At 44.0% G+C, this 17,008-nt stretch overlaps 1 protein-coding gene, 1 long non-coding RNA gene and 1 other non-coding gene across 3 annotated transcripts in view; 1 reads left to right on the top strand and 2 right to left on the bottom strand.

Annotated features, from left to right (window-relative positions):
- Positions 1 to 17,008, top strand: part of clasp1a (cytoplasmic linker associated protein 1a) — a 328,274-nt gene that overhangs the window by 52,056 nt on the left and 259,210 nt on the right. The gene's annotated exons all lie outside the window — the stretch shown is intronic.
- Positions 14,825 to 17,008, bottom strand: part of LOC132817394 (uncharacterized) — a 2,837-nt gene continuing 653 nt past the window's right edge. Inside the window, exon 3 of the long non-coding RNA XR_009644874.1 lies at positions 14,825 to 14,961. This is a non-coding gene — a long non-coding RNA (uncharacterized LOC132817394). The remainder of the gene's footprint in view (positions 14,962 to 17,008) is intronic.
- Positions 16,491 to 16,617, bottom strand: LOC132817751 (U4atac minor spliceosomal RNA). Its single transcript, XR_009644918.1, has one exon. It is a non-coding gene; the product is annotated as a U4atac minor spliceosomal RNA (small nuclear RNA).

Below are 17,008 nucleotides of genomic sequence, written 5' to 3'. Positions count from 1 at the left end.
TATATCCTTCTCGAGCAGGGTTACTAGAACTGTTTACAGTACTCCATCGCCTCCAGCGTCCTGTACAACTTCAACATAATGTCACAATCCCTTACTGAAAGGTCTGAGCAGTGAAAGCATGTATGCTAAAAGCCGCCTTAACCACCCTTTTTACTTGTGCTACAAATTTCAAAGACTTACCTACCTGAAGCCCTAGTGCCTAAATTCAACAACACTACCCAGGGTTGTATCATTAACTGTACCAGTCCTGCACTTGTTTGTTTTACAAAATCAATACCTCACATTTATCCACATTAAACTCCATCTGCCACTCCTCAACCCATTAGCCCAATTAGAGTCATAGAAATGTACAGCACAGAAAGAGATCCTTCGGTCCAATTCATCCATGCTGATCAGATATCCCAACCTAATCTAGTCCCACTTGCCAGCACCCAACCCCTATCTCTCCAAACCCTTCCTATTCATATACCCATCCAGATACCTTTTGTTGCAATTGTACCAGCCTCCACCACTTCCTCTGGCAGCTCATTCCATACACGTACCACCCTCTGTGTGAAAAAATTGCCCCTTAGGTCTCTTCTATATCTGTCCTGTCTCACCCTAAACCTATGCCTGCTGGGTTTGGACTCCTCCACCCCAGGGACAAGACCTTGTCTATTTAACTTATCCATGCCCCTCATGATTTTATAAACCTCTATAAGGTCACCCCTCACCCACCGATGCTCCAGGGAAAACAGCCCCAGTCTATTCAACCTGTCCCTGCAACTTAAACCCTCCAACCCTGGCAACATCTTTAGATCTTTTCTGAACCCTTTCAGGTTTCACAGCATCCTTCGATAGGAAGGAGACCAGAACTGCATGCAGTATTCCAAAAGTGGCCCAACCAATGTCCTGTACAGCTGTTGGTCAAGAATCCTTTGTAATCTTACATAACCTTTTTTTTCCAATTTTGGTGACATCTGCAAACCACCCCCAGGAGAAAAAGTGCTAATTTAAACTTGCTGATCATCTTGAGCTGCTGAAATTGTGTGTAACAGCTGTAAGGCCAGAATGAAATTGAATAAAGGAAAGGGACCTAAAGGAATACAGCAGACCCTACTACATTGGGGATGCCTGCATCCAATACTCAAAATCCCGGGGCAGCCCCTTTGGATCTAACAGGCCAGCAGCATTTAATCTGTTTGCCCAACTCCGAGAGAAGTTTGAAGCAGCAGTAGAACCGCTATCTGCCATGCTGAAAAAGCAAGAGCAGGAAATCCAACTACCGGACCGAAGAATGGGGGCAGTGGAGGAGAGGACCGTGGCTTTGGAGGCCTTGGTAGAGGTCTCGGGCGGAAGGGTCCGAACGCTGGAAGACTAGGTTCAGGTCCTTGAGGAACAACTCGATAACCTGGAGAATAAAGAAAGGAGAAATAACTGATGGCTCGTGGGTCTTTTGGTGCGTGAGGAAGGTGAGGAACTTATTAGCTTTCTGGAGGGGTGGTTCCTGAAGTTCCTGGGCCTGGAGTTGGAGTCTGGCCTGGTGAGCGTGGAGCGGGCCTACTGGATCGCAATGTGCAGGTCTGGGTCTGATCCGTGCCCCCACGCGGTTCTAGTGCAGCTCCTGTATTATAAAGAAAAACAGTTAATAATTGAAACAGCAAAAAGACTGGGAAGAAATTCTTAGGCTTTAACGTACAAAGGCTCAAGGATAATGTTTTTTAAGGATTTTTCAGGAGCCTTAATTACGAAGAGAAGGGCATTTGATGAAGTTAAGGAAGAATTAAGGGACTCGAACATTCAATATTCCTTGAGGTACCTCGCTGTTTTGCACTTGGGGGGTTGGTATATAACTTTTGACTCCACAGAAAAGGTGAAGGACTTTGTGAATTCTTTGAAATAAAGAACTTGAGTCCGGGTGGGAGGGGAGGGAGCATCGTTGCGGACAATGGTATGGTTTTTTAAAATTGCCCCTTCTTTCTCCCCTTTTTTTTGTGGTTATTGGCTTTATACGTACTGCCTTGATGTAAAACCGGAATTATTTTATAATCAATTGGTTGGGTATTATCTAGGGCCCTTTTGTTTCTTTTAAACTGCTGTCTTTTTGATTTTGTATTGGGGTGGCTATATCTGTGGTTAAGATGAGTAGCAGGGGCAATGGGCATCCATTGTTAACTCTCAGGATGTAAGTAATAGGTTTTCCTCATTTGTGAATTGCCTGGGGCTAGGGCATGGCCTCAGCTAGAGCCAGTTGAGATGGTAACAAGGATTGGGAGGAGTGCCCCTGTGGGCAAGCGGCAAGATCTGTAGTGAATTGGGGGTTATTTGGGTATTTCCTTCAGTTAAATGGAGTGATTAGTTTTTTAGTTGTATTAGTTTTTATAGGAGTAGTCTTTAGACTTCATAGAGTTAATGTTTTTGTTGCTCATCACACCTCCGATAAGCTTCATCCTCTTGGGAAACCACTGGTTGCCCTGTATGATCGTGGCTAGTGATTTTGTTCAGTTGGTCCACCTGGAATATAAAAGAGAGCTATTTCCCTATTAAAAGAAAGAAGGTCTTGTCAAGCCTTAGGAAGGAAAGGGTGGACATCACCCTGCTGCAAGAGATGCATCTAACTGATAAGGAACATCTGAAACTGCAGCAGGAGGGTTATGGCAGGATGTTCTTCTCCTCCTTCAGCTCTAAATGTGGAGGAGTGGCTTTACTGGTAAGAAGGAACCTCTCTTTCCAGGTAATGGAGCAAATTAAGGACTAACATGGACGGTTTATCATTCTTAAATCTCTAATACATGGAGAAGAGTATGAAGTCTTGAATGTATACTGTCCTTTGGCGCACCCTCTTAAATTTCTCATTATTGCGGTTGCTAAATTAATTAATCTTGGGGTGTGCCGCACGATCATAGGAGGGGATTTTAATTGTCTAATGGATCCTGAAGTTGACAGGGGTGCCAAGGGGTCTGGCAGGTACGTCTGTGCAATCTAAGCAGTTTGTGGACATGTGTGAAGAGTTGGGCCTTGTGGATTTGTGGAGGCATGTCCACCTAGTGGAAGGGACTTGACTTTCTACTCCAACCCACACAAGTACCATATGCAAATTGACATTTTATTATGCCAACTGACTGTTTGGACAGGACATTGGCATGCAAAATTGGCAATATAGCTGTCTTAGATCAAGCACCAGTGTAGTTAGATATTAAAATCAAGAGTGGTGGAATGGATGCATGGCACTGGCGCATGGACCCTTTCTGTTAAGGGACTGTAAATTTGTTGAGTACATCAGGAGAGAGTTCAGGACTGCCTTGGATATCAACTCCGGTACGGCCAGTAATCTGGCAATACTTTGGGAGGCCACTAAGGCATATTTATGACGCCTGATCATTTCTTCTTCTCCGACTAGAAGGAAGCAGAGGGAGAAGCAACAATGGATGCTGGAGGTCTGGCTGCAGGTAGCTGAGGAAACATATTATAATAGGCCCTCTTTGGTCAAGTTAGCGCAGGTCACTGCCCTCTAGGCAGCTATCGACTCATCACCCACCACTACCCCCACCATGCCTAATAAAGACAATGTGAATTTGGAGATAAGCCAGTTAGATATCTGGCATATTAGGCTAGGAGGAAAAAAGCTTCCCAATCTATTACGTCTGTTAGAGAGAAGGCTGGCACGATCATCTGTGAGTCGAAGAAGATCAATGTTAGATTTAGGGAATATTTCACAGAGCTATATCAGTCGGAGGCAGGTGAAAACGGTGCAGTGAGAATGCAGTCCTTTTTTGAGAATCTGGACCTCCCCAACACAAACACGGAACAGGCTTCCCTATTGAATGCACTTATAATGGTACAGCAAGTGCAGGAAGCAATAAGGCATCTCCAGGTTGGCAAACACTGGGGCCAGAGGAATTCATAAATGTGTTGGTGGAGCCACTTCTGGGGATGTATAGCTATTCATATGCATAGGATTGTCTGCTGCCTTCTCTTAGGGAGGCTATTAGCTACCTCATTTTAAAGAAGGGGAAACACCCTGAAGAATGTGCTTCATATAGACCAATTTCACTGTTGAATGTAGATTTTAAAATTCTATCCAAGATGCTGGCTCTGAGGTTGGAAAAGGTCCTGCCCCATATTATTAAAGAAGATCACACTAGTTTTGTTAAGGACAGTAGCTCCTGCAACAATTTCAGGAGGGTACTGAACATAGTGCAGGTATGCCACCAAAGATTGATCCTGGGTTTGGTCATCTCCCTAGATGTAGAAAAGGTGTTTGATCGGAGAGAATGGCGGTTTCAGTTTGGGGTCCTAGAGCAGTTTGGTTTGGGGGAATCCTTTCCCGCATGGATGGCAGTATTATGTAATGATCCTAAGGCGGCAGTCATTACAAATTGTGCTAAGTAAGATTGGGCGAGGTAGTTGACAGGGGTGTCCTCTCTCACTGCTGTTATTCACCTTGGCAATTGAGCCGTTAGCTGAGGCTATCAGGAGGGATCCTGAAATAGTGGCACCAAGGGTGGGAATGGGGGGGAATCGTAAGATCGCCCTATATGCTGATGATGTCCTTTTGTTCTTGGCCAATCCGGAGAGGTTGGTGGTCCTCAATTGATTCAAACAATTAATTTATTTGGCGGTTTCTCGGACTACAGGATCAAATTTACAAAATTGGAAGCCATGCTGGTGGGAGGATTAGTGGAGGTGCCTAATCTAAAAGATGGAATGCAGTTCCCATTTAGATGGTCGTCAAAAGGTTTTTTATATTTGGGAATTTTTATTAACTCTTCCTTCCAGCAGCTAACTATAAAGCTAACTATGTACAACTATTAGAGAGGATAAAACAGGATTTGCAGCGTTGGGAGGAGCTACCGTTATCATGGTTGGGCCGAATGGCCCAGATTAAATGAATTTCTGGATTAGTGGTGCTGGAAGAGGACAACAGTTCAGGCAGCATCTGAGGAGCAGCGAAATCGACGTTTCGGGCAAAAGCCCTTCATCAGGAATAAAGGTGGAGAGCCTGAAGCATGGAGAGATAAGCTAGAGGAGGGTGGGGGTGGGGAAAAAGTAGCATAGAGTACAATAGGTGAGTGGGGGAGGGGATGAATGTGATAGGTTAGGGAGGAGGGTGGAGTGGATAGATGGAAAAGAAGATAGGCAGGTAGGGCAAGTCATGGGGACAGTGCTGAGCTGGAAGTTTGGAACTAGGGTGAGGTGGGGGAAGGGGATAAGAGGAAACTGTTGAAGTGTTCAGAGGTGGAAGATGAGGTGTTCTTCCTCCAGGTGTCTGGTGGTGAGGGAGCGGCGGTGAAGGAGGCCCAGAACCTCCATGTCCTCGGCAGAGTGGGAGGGGGAGTTGAAATGTTGGGCCACTGAGTGGTGTGGTTGATTGGTGCGGGTGTCCCGGAGATGTTCCCTAAAGCGCTCTGCTAGGAGGCGTCCAGTCTCCCCAATGTAGAGGAGACCACATCGGGAGCAACAGATGCAATAAATGATATTAGTGGATGTGCAAGTAAAACTTGGATGGATGTGGAAGGCTTCTTGAGGGCCTTGGATGGAGGAGAGCGAGGAGGTGTGGGCGCAGGTTTTTTAGTTCCTGCGGTGGCAGGGAAAGGTGCCAGGATGGGAGGGTGGGTTGTGGGGGGGCGTGGACCTGACCAGGTAGTCACAGAGGGAACGGTCTTTGCGGAAGGCAGAAAGGGGTGGGGAGGGAAATATATCCCTGGTGGTGGGGAGTTTTTGGAGGTATAGCAAATGTCGGCGGATGATTTGGTTTATGCGAAGGTTTGTAGGGTGGAAGGTGAGCACCAGGGGCGTTCTGTCCTTGTTACGGTTGGAGGGGTGGGGTCTTAGGGCGGAGGTGCGGGATGTGGACGAGATGCGTTGGAGGGCATCTTTAACCATGTGGGAAGGGAAATTGCGGTCTGTAAAGAAGGAGGCCATCTGGTGTGTTCTGTGGTGGAACTGGTCCTCCTGGGAGCAGATACGGTGGAGGTGGAGGAGTTGGGAATATGGGATGGCATTTTTGCAAGAGGTAGGGTGGGAAGAGGTGTAATCCAGGTAGCTATGGGAGTCGGTGGGTTTGTTAAAAATGTCAGTGTCAAGTCGGTCGTCATTAATGGAGATGGAGAGGTCCCGGAAGGGGAGGGAGGTGTCAGAGATGGTCCAGGTAAATTTAAGGTCAGGCTGGAATGTGTTGGTGAAGTTGATGAATTGCTCAACCTCCACGCGGGAGCACGAGGTGGCGCCAATGCAGTCATCAATGTAGCAGAGGAAGAGGTGGGGAGTGGTGCCAATGTAATTAATGTTCTTCCTCGCCTGTTGTACCCCATGAGACTGCTCCCGTTGTTGCTACCCAGATGAGTGTTACAGAGGCTCAGTGGTTGGCTAGGGTCCCTTATTTGGTGCCACAGGTGCCCTCTAATTAAATTTACTAAATTGCAGCTTTCTCCGGGTGAGGTGGGGGGCGTGGATCTTCCTGATTTGAAGAAATCGGGCGGCACGGTGGCACAGTGGTTAGCACTGCTGCCTCACAGCGCCAGGGACCTGGGTTCAATTCCCGACTCAGGCGACTGACTGTGTGGAGTTTGCACGTTCTCCCCGTGTCTGCGTGGGTTTCCTCCGGGTGCTCCAGTTTCCTCCCACCGTCCAAAGATGTGCGGGTCAGGTGAATTGGCCATGCTAAATTGCCCGTAGTGTTAGGTAAGGGGTATATGTAGGGGTATGGGTGGGTTGCGCTTCGGCGGGTCGGTGTGGACTTGTTGGGCCGAAGGGCCTGTTTCCACACTGTAAATCTAATCTAATCTAATCTAAATCTAATCTAATCTAATCTAAAAAAAAATATCAAATAAGCGCCATGTTGGCATATTTTGGTGACTGGGCCCAGGGCAATTTGGGGTTGATTTGGCTTGACATTGAAGCCTTGCAGTCGAGATGCCCTCTAGTTAATTTATTATTTATGGATAAGATGAAATCTGTGACTGAGCAGTGTAAGAATCCAATCGCTTTAAATACAGTGAAAGCTTGTAGGATAATGAGGCAAGACGAGGGCAATTGGTCAAAGACCTTGCCATTTACCGTCTTGGTGGGAGCCCAAGGATTTAAACCCGAGGCAATGGACTCCAGCTTTAAGTAATGGGAGAATAAGGGAATCTCATTCCTGGGAAATTTGTTTGAGGGGGAAGTCTTGATGTTATTTAGTCAGTTAAGCCAGAAATATGGATTATCTAACAGGACCTTTTCCGGTAATTTCAGATAAGGGATTATATATAGAGGAAGACCACGCTCCTGGCTCAGTGTTACAGTCAATTGTAGAGAAAAGAATACTCCGGTGTATAGGTTCTCTTTCAGTTAGTAACCTTGTATCATTTAGAGAAAGGTTGTGGAATTGAGAGCTAGATGAGGGTATTTCATTGAGGTATGGGAAGATATATGGGGAAATGTAAGGAAAATTTCAGTATGTAACAGCGCAGGCCATGCAATTTGAAGGTTTTACACGGGGCTCATATGGCTCCAGAGGAGCTAGCTAAGTTTTGGAGAGGAGTGTCGTCAGGGCTTCCGAAATGTAAAATTAGTAGAGGCACTCTACACACATTACTGGTCATGTTGTAAGATCCAGAGATACTGGAGTGCTTTCCCCAGAGAAAGGGAGCTAAAGGACATCCTGGGGATTGAAATTAATGTGGATCCGGTATTTCGTCTTCTGGGGTTGCCAAATTTTCCCCCTCTGGGGGAACATGGGAAGAGATTGTATAACCCACTGTGCGAGGAAGAACATTCTCGTGAATTGGCCGTTGGGAAAACCACCAGGTCTTATGGGGTGGCGTAGGCTGGTGATAGAGCATCTCACCCAAGTCTACCTCACAAATATGGTGCACCACAAAACAGAACAGTTTTACAAGATGAGGCAGCCGTTTTTAAATTATATTGATGCAGATTTATCAGCAATATTAATTATGGCCATGGTATAGCCGTGGGAATCAGTCTCGGTGCCTGTGGGGCCCTGGGAGGGGGAGGCTGGGGGGAAAAGGAATACGGTAATATAGCTGGTCCTCCCACGGATGGGAGCCTCAGTGGAGGAATGATGAGTGAAATAAAATAAAGTAGTGAGATATAATTTAAATTACTTGAATTTAATTTAATTTAATATTTATTTAATTTGTTTATAATTTAGTTTAAGTAGATAACGTTTGTTCTGGTAGAATACTAAGTCGTTCATGACTAATAGTAGCACATTATGACTTTGTTGTACTGCCTCTATTTTTCTGTTTTTTGGTGTTTTTTTTGTATATAATGTTTTGTAAAAGATTTACAAAGGTCTTTAATAAAAATATTTAGAAAGAAAACCATGCTTCCTAAATTCTCATCCAGATCATTTACATAACGGGACGGTGGCACAGCGGTTAGCATTGCTGCCTCACATCGCTAGAGACCTGGGTTCAATTCCCGCCTCAGGCAACTGTCTGTGTGGAGTTTACACATTTTCCCCGTGTCTGTGTGGGTTTCCTCCGGGTGCTCTGGTTTCCTTCCACAGTCCAAAAATGTGCAGGTTAGGTGAATTAGCCATGCTAAATTGCCCGTAGTGTTAGGTGAAGGGGTAAATGTAGGGGAATGGTGGGTTGCTCTTCGGAGGGTCAGTGTTGACTTGTTGGGCCGAAGGGCCTGTTTCCACACTGTAAGTAATCTAATCATAAATGACAAAAAGCATTGGACCCAGCCTAACCCCAGTGGTCACAGGCCTCCAGTCTAAAAAAACAGCCCATTCACCACTCTCCCTCTGTCTCGCAACCGTCAAGCCAATTTTGTATCCAATTAGCAAGCTCGTCCTAAATCACGTGATCTAACTTTACTAATTAGTCTGCCATGTGCAACCTCATAAGCAAGGACACATCCCCTGGTTTTTAATGAATATAAGAGAAATTCCAGGAGCAGTACCAAATATATCTGAAAATGAGGTGCTTACTTGCTGAAGCTATACACATGAGAAGCAACAGGAACAGCATGCAGTAAGCAGAACTAAGCAGTCGTCCAGCCAGTGGACCAGATTGAAACTCTGTTGTCCAGTCCTGAATGGAGGTGAATAAATAAATAAATAAATTAGTAGAAGAGGAAGCTCCAGAACAACCTCCTCCACAGTGTGGAGAAGCCTAGAGTGTTGGTGCAAGACAGAAGGCGAAGGGTTTGAATAATCGGAATCAGAAATGCCGAGTGGATCTCTTCTCCCCCCCCCCCCCCCCCCCCCCCCCCCCAAACTCGGATCCTTGTTACTAAAGGCATTGGATACAGCAATCCAGTTGTGGTGCCACCAATGGGCATCGATGCCCCCACCCCCTCCCCCGGGAGAGTATATCCTTGATAATGCTGGAAATTTTAAGCTAGCGGTTTCCATCTCCATAAATCTCTCCCAGTGTCACTAATTTTTGTGGTCTGCCCTATTGGGTATGCCTTAACCGTAACAAGGGATAGTGATGGAATTGAATGCAATATTGGCTGTAGATATGTTTTGGATTTCAGCTATTACTTTTAATTTATGGTACATATTTTCCTAATTTTGAAATAAAGCTGTTTTTACTGTTTAGTAACTTCCTACTTATTAATTCTGGACTTTTTTTTAAAAGGCATGGGTCACATCCTCTGGACCTGTCTGGAGCCATTGATATGAATGACTATACTGCCCTCCTCCAATACATAATTATTGTCAATCTTTTTTCTTTTATTACTCTCTGAGACGTGGCTGAATAGGACGGTGCCAACTGGATTTCCAACATTTTTTTCACCTAGTTGTAGCCTGCATACGATTGCTTTTTATGCCATTTATTCCTGCTGGTCCCATGGATTTGTTCTGGGTCCCCCCCGCCCCCTTATATTTCTTGTTCAGTTACTGTCCCATGACATCATCCTGTCGTTGCCACCCAACTAACTGCCATTTTCTTGACCAGCCCCCCTTTCTAAGTGCAGAACGTTTGTCTGACATCCAGGACTGGTTAGGCATAAATTTCTTCCAATTAAATATTGGATGAGTTGGCTTTGGCCTCCCAGTATAATCTCCACTCCTGGGGTCCCACTCCATCTCTTTTACCTTGTTTGAAGTGGACCTATCTTACACCCCAAGATGTCTTAATATGGGAAGTGCATCCACATTTAAGAGCATTTGCATTGAATTTTTTTCTTTTGTGTTGTTTATAACTTTAAGCAAGTTTCCTGAATAGCATCAGCCTCCACTTTGATGTTAACATAGTCATACGCTTATTCATTAATTTTAAAACAAACTGCTGCTTTAACATGATGAAGGGCTTATGACAGAAACATCGATTCTCTTGTTCCTTGGATGCTGCCTGACCTGCTAGCACCACAATCTCGACTCTTATCTCTAGCATCTGCAGTCCTCACTTTCTCCTACCTGCTGCTTTACCATACCACCTCTCCCACTTAACACTTTCTTTCCCAATACTCCAAGTTGCCAGCTTGCTCTCTGCCTGTATTCTTGATGAAGGGCTTTTGCCCGAAACGTCGATTTTACTGCTCCTTGGATGCTGCCTGAACTGCTGTGCTCTTCCAGCACCACTACTCCAGAAGCTTGCTCATTCTGTCCTACCCACCTTAATCTTTAACTGCTTGCCATGCACTCCACTGAACTCTCACTACTACTACCTGTTCGCTTCTTTGCTCTTGAGCTGTTGCACTCTTTCTTACCTTGAGGCAGTAAAGTGGGCAGTGAGTGGGAGAGGGGTAGGGGTAAGTAGCATTGGGTAGTAGCATCAGGGAAATGAAGGAATTAATAAGTGAATGTTTTTGTAAGGTTCAAGAAAAGCTAATAGATTTTTAAAGTAAACATAGCTGATCAGAAACTTAACCCACCTTTACTGCATGCTTTCTTAAGAGAAACTGACTTTCTTCCAGTGTGCCTTTTTTGTTAAGGGACTTTCTAAAAGCATTAGGAGTGCTAAGCCAAAGGTATGTAAATGTAGGTTGCTTTTTCTCAATTGTCTCTTTGGTTTCAGCTGCTTCTTTGGTCATCTATTCTGTACTCTTGAATATATTAGATTAGATTAGATTACTTTCAGTGTGGAAACAGGCCCGTCGGCCCAACAAGTCCACACCGACCCGCCGAAGCGCAACCCACCCATTCCCCTACATTTACCCCTTTACCTAACACTACGGGCAATTTAGCATGGCCAATTCACCTGACCCACACATCTTTGGACTGTGGGAGGAAACCAGAGCACCCGGAGGAAACCCACGCAGACGCGGGGAGAATGTGCAAACTCCACACAGTCAGTTGCCTGAGTCGGGAATTGAACACGGGTCTCTGGCGCTGTGAGGCAGCAGTGCTAACCACTGTGCCACCGTGCCGCCCATGCCATTTTGCCCTCACCCCAGTTTTCGCTTCTAGTAATAACTTTAAATTGATAACTTTGGTTTGCTTCAATTAAAACTCACAATCATTAATTCATTCTATGCTCCTGACTCATTACATGTTGTCTCAGTGGTGCTTTTCTTGATGAGTCTTCATTGTTGTGGAACAAAAGTTCATTTACTCTGGCTCAAAACTGAATCTTGTTACACATCTTAATATTCTTTTCAAGATGCTTCACAGGAGGCTTGGATTGAATTTGACAGCCATGTAAGGACATATTAGGACTGCTGACTGAAGCTTGAAGTAGATTTTAGAGTGTTTAACGATAAAAAAAATGGCTTTGGAAGAGAATTCCAGGCTGTAGAAGTAAATAAGTTCAAGACATTATCATCAATGATGCAATTAAATTCAGGACTGAGAGCAGAATTAGCAAAATGTAGAAATCTCGGGTGAATTGGGAGGAGAAGGCATGGGAGGATTTGTCAATATGAATAATAACTTAAAACAAAGGTATATCACAACTTGGAGCCAAGACAGGTTAAACAGTAAAAATTAAAGGGTACAAATTAGGTACACAGGAAAAAATGTTTCCCTTTAATGGAAGGCTCAGTAACCAGGGGGCATAGATTTGAGGTATTAAGGGACAGAAGCGTTAAAGGGGAGTTAAGGAAGAATGTTTTCTCCAAAAGGGTGATGGGTCTCTGGAACTTACTTTCTGTAAGGGTGATTGAGGTGGAAATACTCGTAACTTTTTGAGGAAGTCTTCAAGGCTACTGACCTGGATAGATGCTTGCTGATTGTCAGTGGGCCAAAGGCATGTTTCTGTGTCGTAAAACTCTGAAAGAAACGTTTTAGGGGTCTGAATGACATGAGTGATTGAGTGATGTATGGCAGAATAGAGTCACAAGTGCAGTAAGGCTCATCTTGACATTGGGAGCAGCTTGTGCCAGCATTTTTTATGTTTTACAAGTGGTGTGACAAGACTCCTGCTTGGCATCTGTGAGTTGCCAATTGACTGTGATTATTGTTTTTTTAACTGTCTTGTTAACAGTCCAATTCACCTCATCAATAATCAGCCTCCCATTATACCAAACTTACTAGAAGAGCTCAACAAAAACTTGGCAAGGAAGTCGGAACAAGCAAGATTTAGTTTGAACTTGCTCAGACTGACCTTCTTGTTGGAAACTAGGCACCAATGTTACTGGCCACATATACCCATGTCCACTGCACTCTGATGCAGCACTGGCAACTATCAAGAAGGACACTGTAGCTCAGGGACACACACCCAGCTCGAGTTAAATCAGGCTACATCTCTGGGCTCCTTTCTTGCTCACTTAGAACGCACTGAGAGATTACTGGATACACACAGCAAGGATGCATTGCATTGCATTGCCTTACCTCACCTTTTTGTGTTCTATCCCCTTGGCCAGAAATACCAGCCTCATATTACTGTTTTCCTGCTGTGTAGTTTAGCACAGATGTAAAATGAGTAAACTTGTCATAGTCAGCGGGCTTACATTCGTGCAAGGGGATTAACCTTTACTTCTGATGTTCTAGCATGGTAAGCCAAGGGCAGCATCGAATACCAATCCAGACCCTTCATGGAGTGATCAGAATCAGGGTCCTCATCACTGTTAAGTCAAATGTTAAGCAGCTCATTGCTTATCTTGATTTTTTTTCTGCCCTATTATGGACTGTTTTCCTCCTCAAATGAGAGAGACAGACACTAACTACAGGATATGAAAGTGGGTGACACAGTTATTACTTTTGTTGTAGCTTGGGTAGGTGTGCAGGGGTTAATCATAGCCTGCTTCCACATGGTAGGGATTCGATTTGACCCATTGAGTACACAATGACCTTCTGATGAGTGACCAGTCCCATCCCTCTATCCCTGCGTTATCCATGGCTAATCCACCTAACCTGGATACCTTTGGATAGCAACATGAAACTGGAGCACCCGGAGGAAACCCAGGTAGGCATAGGGAAAACTTGCCAACTCCAGGCAGACAGTTGCCCAAGGGTGGAATTGAACCCATTCTCTGGTGCTGTGAGGCAACAGTGCTAACCACTGTGCTGCCTTTAAAAGTCTTGGCGCTTGGGAGGGTGACAGTGAATGGATATAGTGTGGGATGCAAGTACGACAGTAGAGAGAAAATGAGTGTGAGGTATCTGTGAGGTGATTGTGGCACATAGCTGAGGGAGTGGCGAAAGAGTTTGACCCTTTCTTACATTACTGTGCTTTTCACCTGATGGCTGAGAATAGTTGAATCCAAGTGAAACCTCTGACTGGACAGGTAATGTCTGGTGTTGAGGCTTTCACTGCTTGTGTTGGGTGAAAATGTCCTGATTTTGAAGTCCTGCTGGATAGAGTTGTGCAGGGACCCTGGCGAGAAACTGGGACATTGATTTTCTCCTGTTTGCCATATTGGTTACAGTGCCGAGTAGCTCTGATGCTTGTTTGGGTGTGCATTTGGCTTTAAAAGTTGACACAGGTGCAAGAGTAAAATCTGGGATATCTGTGGCATGTTGTTAGATGGAGTGGAAATCTGATGGAAGACATACCACAGGTGCGGTAGGTAACTAAGTAGCCAGGTTTGGCAAGCTATGCCAAAAAAACATGCTGGGCCTCTGTGACAAACACAGTTTTAAAAAAAACTCACTGCAACATGGTTAAAGTGAACAGAACTTTGCCTGTTTTTAACTCTCTCACTATATTGTGAATAGGTTGTACTGTGGTGGGAGGTGATGCACCAGAGTTGGTGGGATTGGGGTTCCATTCAGTTATTGGACCCTCCTAGTGCCTCAAATATATGTAAATATTAGTATTGCATGTGTAAACGAGCTCTTCTTTGGATAGAGTCAAAGTCCAATGATCTGTTTGTTTACTAGATATGCAACGCTACAGAACTGTGACAATGCTACAGTATTTGTGACAATGCATACAAACAAATTTTTTTTATGAATTAAGTATATTTTTGAAATTAAAGAAAAAAGTGGTACTTGGACTCGAGCCTCCTGGTTCAGGGTAAGCACTATGTGCCTCGTGAATCCTTGGCTGAAGTGTGTATTTTTAATCAACCTGTTTGGTCATTGCAATTGAGACTTGAACCTGAGTCGAGTGTGTGTGGTGTTGGCAAAGCACAGCCGGTCAGGCAGCATCCGAGGAGCAGGAGAATCGATGTTTTGGGCATACACTTCACTTGAACCTGAACCTGGCTAAGAGTTAGGGACAACACTGCTCTGCCAAAAGAGCCCTAAACATTTTTTGTAACAAATAAAACAAAACTGCAGATGCTGGAGATCTGAAACAAAAACAGAAATTGCTGGAGAGGTTGAGTAGGTCTGGCAGCATCAGCCGGGAGAAAGCAGAGTTAATATTCCAATACAGTGAATCTTCATCAGAACAGCAGAATCAGTGATTTTTTCTTTGCTTCAGTTTTTTAATCAACCTGTTTTGACATGTTATGACGCACTGTACAGTCATCACACTCTGACGTGGGGCTTGAATCCAAAGTTTCTGGCCCAGAGGTAGGGCACTGTCATGGCATTATAAGAGCCAGGGTGGCCAGGAAAGCAGTAATGATCCAAGCTAGGTGCCACCCTATCTTTACTCCCTAGTGTACTTTGACTTTCAGCCTTGGTTCCTGTAAGAAAATCCAGAGTGACGTTTATTTCCTTGAATGATTTCATTGATTATCATGTATTATGCATTCTTCTTTGCTGTGCCTGATCTATTTCTGGAAAAGACGTGGGCAAGTGTTGGGGTATGCAGGTATTAACACTGCAATATTCTCATTATTTTTATTAAGTAAGGTGATGGATATGTTATTTATTAATGATCCTTGATCCCTATGAAACAACATAGAGCCCTTGTACTCTGAGGTCTGGCAGCCTTTGGTGTTTAGTGGTCAGAGTGAAGGAGCCTGAAATCTAAATGCATTGCCTTGAGGGTAGTATTTTCAGGAATGTTCTTAATTTGCAAAAATATACTTTATTCATAAGTTATCAAAAGTGCATTATCAAGTATTTCTAGGTAGACATTACAGAAAATACAATTGAGGTATCACATTTTATATTTGGGCATTGCATTCCTGAATACCTCTATCCAAATGTGAGATTGTCACATCTACTAAATATGACTGAAAAGTATATATATTCCAATACAAACTTTGAGGTTCTGTAAATTACAACACCTTAGTGATTAAGTAGAAAGGGCCTTAGATTGTGGCCTTTCCACACTGCACCTTTGCAGCCACTGCTCCATACTTCAATGTGTCCCTCAACAGGTGGTCAATAGTTACACAACATCAAGTTATAGTCCACCAGATTTATTTAAAATCACAAATTTTCGAAGCGCTGCTCCTTCATTAGGTGAAGTGGTCCAAAGTGTGGTCAATAACTCTGTTGTGTGATTTTGACTTTGCCCACCCTGGTCCAACACCAGCAACTCCACATTACCTCAGCATGTTCTGGACCTTTGAGTTGGCCAGTCTATAACACTCTGTTGAGGCCAAACTCTTGCACTCGAAGATCAACAAGTTTTGAGCCAACTTCTGTTCAAAGGTGTTTTTCTGTACAAATTTTTCCATGAGGGGCAAGTGATGCAGTACAATCTAATTACTTGAAGGTTCACTGCTAATATCGCCAGACTGATCTTTACCAACACCAGGGAAATTAGCACTTCTGCACATGGTGTCTTTTGGTGTTTGTACTTGTTTTAGCCACACGAATAAAGGTGGACATCACATGAGTATGGCATTGGATAGGGTGAGAAGTGGTGAACGAATAAAAAATAGTTGTATGCCATTCCATGTTGTTTTCCACGTATGGAGTCAGCTATTACGAGGGGGCATAGCTTTAAATTAAGGGGTGGTAGGTATAGGACAGATGTTAGGGGTAGATTCTTTACTCAGCGAGTCGTGAGGTCATGGAATGCCCTTCCAGTAGCAGTGGTGGACTCTCCCTCTTTATGGGCATTTAAACGGGCATTGGATAGGCATATGGAGGACAGTGGGCTAGTGTAGGTTGGTGGGCTTGGATTGGTGCAACATCGAGGGCCAAAGGGCCTGTACTGTGCTGTACTTTTCTATGTTTTATTCTGTAATTCATTCACAATAATACAAGTTTAAAACAGTATGCAAAGCATGTACTACTCAATTACATAGATACTAAAGGTTCCAAAAATTGCACCATAGCCTAGACAGATATCTAGGTGATGCGCATGTGTTGTAATGGTGTTAGCAGTGCTGTTCTCACCATACGTTCATTGAACAGCCACGCAACCCCAAGATAAGGACAGTTAATATGAATTTGGTGTCAAGGGGAGGGTAGGTGAACACTATCACCTTTAGGTTATGGTGACTATTTTTCTATTTTTATTTGGCTGGTTTGCAGATCAGTACATATGTGTTAATTACATTATTCAAGTTTAATATTGTTTAAAACTTAGTGCATGTACGTTTTTAGGGAGAAAAATAGCTATTCAAATTACCCATAATGCACTACACCACCACCAGCTGTTGGTATTTAGGAATTGCAGTGTATTTCCAAGGTTAGTGACTATTGCACTACCATCTGGCAATACATTAAACCAATTTAGTTTTATCTCTAATATCCACATTTGTAATGACCCTGTCATACTTTTGGTCGTTTTTTTTGTTGTCCCATTGGGTGCATCTGAATCGAACCTTG

The sequence above is a fragment of the Hemiscyllium ocellatum genome, chromosome 7 (genome assembly GCF_020745735.1).
Source record: "Hemiscyllium ocellatum isolate sHemOce1 chromosome 7, sHemOce1.pat.X.cur, whole genome shotgun sequence".
NCBI classification, from domain to species: Eukaryota; Metazoa; Chordata; class Chondrichthyes; order Orectolobiformes; family Hemiscylliidae; genus Hemiscyllium; species Hemiscyllium ocellatum.
This window is presented reverse-complemented; position numbering and strand designations above follow the sequence as displayed.